The 6,747-nt window shown below is 33.7% G+C and overlaps 1 long non-coding RNA gene across 1 annotated transcript; it reads left to right on the forward strand.

Annotated features, from left to right (window-relative positions):
• Nucleotides 1–136: 136 nt before the first annotated feature.
• Nucleotides 137–5,044, forward strand: LOC124887355. Its single transcript, XR_007044928.1, has 3 exons — nucleotides 137–171; nucleotides 300–360; nucleotides 5,004–5,044. It is a non-coding gene; the product is annotated as an uncharacterized LOC124887355 (long non-coding RNA).
• The last annotated feature ends 1,703 nt before the right edge of the window (nucleotides 5,045–6,747 follow it).

A 6,747-nucleotide genomic window follows, 5' to 3' on the forward strand; every position in this document is an offset into this window, starting at 1 on the left:
ATTTTCATTGAAATATTTTAATAATTAATTAAATATATTATTAAATATATATTAAAATATACCATCTTTGTAGTTAAAAATATTAAATAATTAATTAAATATAACTAGGACATTTCATTTATGTTTTCACAATACACATCCTCATCTCTCTTTCTCACACTTTGAACTAGGGTAAAGCTCTTTCTCAACCTTTGTCTATTAAACTAAATAAACCCTTGTGTGACTAATTTTCAACCTTTATATATAACTGATTCTCTTATCCAACTTCATTTTAGTTAATTTTTGTTCATAATCTCCAGGTAAAACTCTCGGTGATGAGGATGTCGGTGACTTGGTGAGCTCTCGGTGGTGAAGTCAATGGTAAAATCTACAAGTATTGTTATTTATTTCACAGAAATAGGTTCGTTTCTCTGAAAATCAGTAGCAAAAAGGTCTATGATAGTAGCTCGCTTCTTCTTCATTTTTTTTTGGTGATTTGTATTATTGTTTAACTGATTTTGTGTAAAATATTATGGTTTTTTTTCTGCTTCTTTATATACTTGGAGTTCAATTTTAATTCATTTTGTGTTATATATAACGGGGTTTGCTTAAAACAACTGAATTTGATCTAGGGTTGTCTTATTAGCCACTTCTATTTGATAATCATAGAGTATGCTGAAGTAGGATAGTTGAAAAAGCTCAATTCCCACCATTGCTGCATATTTTAAGTGATGATTCTTAAGCTAATGTCAACTATCTTGAGATTTAGGTGTTGGTTTAGTCTTTTTTGGCTAAAAAGAGTGGTTAATCTGCTCTGATTAAAAGAATAAATTATAGGAAAAGGAGATGGTGGCAAAAAGGGATAGGATGAAGGAGAAAAGCTTATGTTAGCTAACATGGACTTGGATTTTATATTACCTCTACAATTATATGTTGCTTATACTTTGATTTTAGGAATCACAAGCTTGCACCAGATAATCTTTTTTTATTCTTACCTTCCTTTGTGCTCCTTTATTTTTCTTTTCATTTTTGTCTTTTCAGTCTTTCAAGCTATAAGTGTTACATCAACGTCGTAACTCAATGATGTCAGACTTCAAACTTGTTTCTACTTGCTATTTACATTATATCTTAGTCCATCTCTTTGTTTTCAGGTTGTATATATGCCCATATATAATTTAGGCATTTATAAGCAAGCCAATCTAAAACTGTATGTCAATTTGTTGGTTACTATACCCATATTTTGTGGTTGTATACTGGTTTATCATTCACCATGAACATTGTTTTTATCTCGACCTAAGGTAGCTTTTGAGCAAGTCAGGTGTATTATTATTGAATGTGTCACTACTTGTGATTCTAAAAATTAATTTCATTTTACCTGTCGTGAGTGATATACACACTAACCCTCCAGTAGAAAAACCAACTAACTGAATAAACAGTTCAACACTTAGTCAAAAATAGGAACCTAAACCATTATTCATAACGAAAAACCAATAATCCATGGTTTTAAACAAAATATAGAATAACCATAATACGGAATAAACCATTTCCTAGAACCTAAAAGTCATTGCACCAAAACTCTAATAATTGCCAACATAGGGTAAATCCCCAAAACAATTGAAAATGTTTAATCTGATGTAATGGACCATAAACTAAAAGAAGAACTCTTGGCATCCTGGAAGATGTAGCTCACCCTTGAGTTCTATAATGGTTTGAATCATAACTAAGGTCTCAAAATAGTCACTGAAATATGCTCTGCACTCAATAAAAAGAAAAACATTTGTAGTATTAGTACACTAGAAATAACAGTGTACTGTTAGAGTCATTTGACCGACCCAAAATGAGAAATATGGACACGCAACCATAACTTAGTAAAACAAGTCAATCCATGAACACCTACCATCTAATCTTACTTCAAGTTTATAATAATTAACCTCGTTTAATATCCTTTTAAGAGATAATTCTATATGGTCAAACATGAGTAACAATCCAAGTCCACTAAAAAGACTCCAAGTCGACAATTATGACTCAATTAACTACACAAATCATGTACCAAATTGCACAAGTAAATAGATACATAGAATTATACCATAACTTACAGTTAACACGGACCACATAAGGATCCATAAGACAACAAGAAGGCAATTAATATGCAATCCGATTTACATAAACACCACCTTTAGCAAATAACATATAATACTGGTCCGCTTAAGGAACTAATACAAAAAATAAATACATTACTCCCGATTCACTCAAGAAACCATCAGACTTAACTATACGTTGTACATACATGCTAAAGTTCTTATGTTTGCCCACTAGTTATGACCTGCAGGGGGAAAACTCTTTCTATGTACCAAATCATAGATACCTAGTGTCTGTCAACCTTATAACAACTAATCCCGTAAAGAATCTAAATTGGTACATCCCACAATAATGACAGATATCTCAACAATCACTACCACAATGATGACAGAGGCAAACTTATAATAACCAACAAGTTTTTCATATAAGTTTATTGTATGTGATTAATATTTAGAATATCAAATAGTCATTTTCTTTCCTGAACTATGCATTGTACAAGCAATACGAAGGAATGATTATCATGCACACATAAAACAAGTTGGGTTCATGTAACACCCCGTATTCAAGTATGTGTATTGGCGTATTCAAGTACGTGTATTGGTCTTATTTATATGAAATTATTTTTTTTATTTTTTTTATACCAGAATTTTCCCGTCGATGGTTCCATGCGAAGGTTATTGAATAAGCTTTCCAACGATATAAATATTTCCAAAAACGGATAGGTTTCAGATATAATCGAGCACGTTCGAAACTATAAAACGGTGGTCGGGATATTTGGGAATAGTAAATGTGCAGGAAAATTTCCTGCACACAAACTACTGAGGCCAGCCGAATTTTTGAGTCAACTTTGAACGATTATAACTTACTTAATATGATGAACTGGGAGAGATGCAACCTATGAAAATAAATATCTTTGAGTCTTCTTTCCAATGCAATTGGTTTCATCCAAATCCAACATCTGAGTAAGGAGTTATACTCGTTTTACTTCAACCTATCAAAACAGATTTTTAGGGTCAACTGCAAACAACTATAACTCCTTGTACAGGACGAACTGAGTGGCCTACTTTATATGAAATTAAAGCCCTTTGAATTATTCTTCCAACGATACCAATTTCACCCAAATCCGATATCGGAGCAAAGAGTTATGGTCGGTCTACTTTAGCTTATCAAAACAGTCCACCAAAGGACAGATTTGACATTATTTAAATTTTAAAGGCATTTTAGTCATTTCCTATTATATTATGGACGGGAATATGTGTATATATACATGTATATGAGTTCAAAAACTCATTTTCATCATCAATCATTGAGGAAGAACAAACCCTAGCCAAATTTGACCTTTAAATTACTTTTGATTTAACCGTAGAAATTTCAAAGTAATCCGATAGCTGCGTTTGTCATCTCAAGTGATTTGAACGACACCTATTATTTGTGCAAACAGGATTGCATAATAAAGAGGTGAATTCTAAGGTATGAATATTGTTTGCCTTTGTTCTTTTCCATATGTATATGTGTGATAGAGGATTATATATATTGGTTGTTATTGAAAGGTGATGGAAATAGGGTTATGGACTATTTTACATGGTTTGGTTGTATTGAATTGTGGAAAGTGAATATGGTAATTGAGTTATGAAAGGTGGATATGGTAATTGAGTTATGGAAGGTGATATGGTGATATACTATTGAATTGATGACTATTTATGTCTATGGCTCAATTTGTTTTAATGGATTGGTTGGAAGGATAAATGAATCCAAAATTGATATTGGAGGATGTTGTATGAATATCCATGACATGTGAATGTAATTGGAGTATAAGAGGGTTAAAGTGACACCCTTTATAGTGTAATTAAGGCTTACTACTTAACCACTAGTTTGGTGAATTCAAATAATTGAATTGTGACGTTTGGTTGATAATACTAGATTGTTATATATGTTCATTGTAGATAAGTAATCCGAAAAGACGGGAAGTCCATTTGGGACTAGTATTGAAGGTTGACAGTCAAGTATGTAAAGCATACTCTATACCATATCTTTGGCATGAAAGTGAACAATTGTTTTATTAAGGTTGACAGTCAAGTATGTAAAGCATACTCTATACCATATCTTTGGCATGAAAGTGAACAATTGTTTTATTAAGAAAGTTTCCAAAGTTATTCAATAACATGTGATCCATAATGGTTTTGTATGATGTCCTACGTTACCAATGAAATTGTTTCCACCCTACAAGATGTCAAGACATTCCAATATTTACTTATCTCCCAAATCTTACATGTTTATTGCACTAATGAATGTCAGAAGGTATCTGGTTACTCAAACAAGATCCATGTGCTATTAATGACTCCAAAGCGTTTCATTGACATACCAATAAATTCCAACTTCATTGTTATGTCATTGATGACTCCAAAACACTTCATTAATGTGCCAATGAGTTCTTACTTTATTGTTATTGCATTGATGGTCTATTTATATGTCTCTTATTGATGTATCATTGTTTCAAAGTATCAAAAATGCGGTGACGACCGAAATAACAATCTCAAAGATTAATTGAGCTAAGTGATGGAAGTTCTCTCTTATCGGGTGGTATCCCAGGGGCATAAGCCTATCATGGGTCGATCCCTATTTATGTGTTTATGAGTGGTATCCCAGGGGCATAAGCCTATCATGGGTCGATCCCAGTTGATATATACTGGAGGCAGCTTAATGGTCACAGTACAGTATAGTAATGATTACAAAGATGATAAAAACGAAGGTAAAGTGATTGAATAAATACAATGTACAAGTTGTCATAAGTTTTAGTAAGTGTGGTCCACTCCTATTACGATTTATTCACTTGTTTCTGATTTCTATTGAGCTCCTATATCATATGTGATTATCCATAGCTTTACATACTCAGTAGATATTTCGTACTGACGTCCCCCACGGGGAACCTGCATTTCATGCTGCAGGCACAGGTACCTCAGCTCATGCACCGTACAAGTAGGAGCCAGGATATCCAGCTGTTTTTGGTGAGCTCCAGTTTGCTTCGGGGCTTTCCGTGTCATATCCAGTCACTTTTGGTATTGTATAGAAGTTAGTTATATGGCGGGGTATGTCCCGACCTTAGTTAAACTCTGTGTATTATCTAGAGGCTTTGTAGACCTAATGTACAGTCAATGTGGTGTTTTGTTAATAGACGTGATGGCTCCAACTGCCAAGTATTGTATATACATATATATGTGTGCTTGAGCTTATACAGGTGATTATTTCTTTTTATATGCGACATGATGTTGTCCGAATTTCGGGTTGTCATAGAGGTATGCATGGGAAGTATAAAGTTATGAGCTGGTTCTCTCAGGCCTCCTCGGTTACGGGTGCCAGTCCGCTCCAATAGGGTTTGAGGTGTGAAAATAGTGGTAACAGAGAAGTTCGTCCTAGTGAGTCTACAAAGCCGTGTCTACGTAGAGTCTTGTTTATCGGTGTGTCGTGCACCGCATCTATAAATAGGAGGCTATGGACATTTAGGAATTGTTTCTTTTCTTCATGTCTTAGATCGTGCGATAGAGCCTATATTGTATATGAAGTCATAGTTGACCACTGAATCCGTTTGTTTCTCTTATTATAGTAATGATGCCGGTTACTAGAAGGAAGAATACCGGTAAACAAATAGATGTGGCTGCCAGAGAGGGGATTAGTAAGTCACCCACTATACTAGCTAATCAAAGTGAGGCTCCAGCCGAGCATGCATCAGAAACTTCTTCCACTCCGGAAGAAATAAAGGGGAGGAGAACTGTATCCCCAGAGCCACTTATTAATGCTGCTGATCAAGATCTTAGAAATGCAGTGCAACTTTGGACTCGTATAGTTGCTGGGCAAGCTCAAGGGCAAGCTATTCCTACCACGGGTCCTAGTGGTACAGATAGGGCGGCTAGCCTTCGAACACAGGATTTTCTTAAGATGGATCCTCCCACTTTTACCGGATCAGATCTTAACGAGGACCCACAGGACTTTATTGATCAAATTCAAAGGGCCTTAGATGTTATGCATGTAACGGGTAGAGAGACAGTGGAGTTAGCGGCGTATAGATTCAAATAGGAAAAAATTATTTTTTATTGTTGAAAACTCTGTTTTGATCTTTCAAAAACTTTTTGAGATTCTGAGTAAGGGTTTTGATTAGTCGAGAGGAAGGTGTTAGGCACCCCTTAGAGCCTATCTGAAGATAGTCCTTACACTTAGTTTAGGAAAATACCTAGAAAAAATTTTATTTTGTTATTTACTAAAATGGTGATAAAAAATCCTTCATTATATATTTTCTCATTATTATTTAAAGGGAAATTTAAGGTATAGTGAACATGATGCTACCATGCAAAAGGAAGTAATATAATTATTACAAAATATACTTGTATTGTAGATGTAACAAGGATGGTATTATAATTTACACATATATAAAAAGGCATATGTCTTATAATTCTATTAGGAAATTTAAGGATATACGAAGTTAAGCATATGAATAAATCATTATAGAATAAATAAAATATTTTTTCTTTTGATGTGGGAATTTATTTACGAAAGGTATATTTAAAGTATGCGAAAAATTAGGAATAATGAGGAATTGTATAAGAGAGTAATAATAATAAGATTATGAATAAATGTAATAATACGCGGAGAAATTGCCTAAACCACAATAGTAATAACAATAATAATGATGATGAT

This window comes from Capsicum annuum, chromosome 9, assembly GCF_002878395.1.
Source record: "Capsicum annuum cultivar UCD-10X-F1 chromosome 9, UCD10Xv1.1, whole genome shotgun sequence".
NCBI lineage: Eukaryota > Viridiplantae > Streptophyta > Magnoliopsida > Solanales > Solanaceae > Capsicum > Capsicum annuum.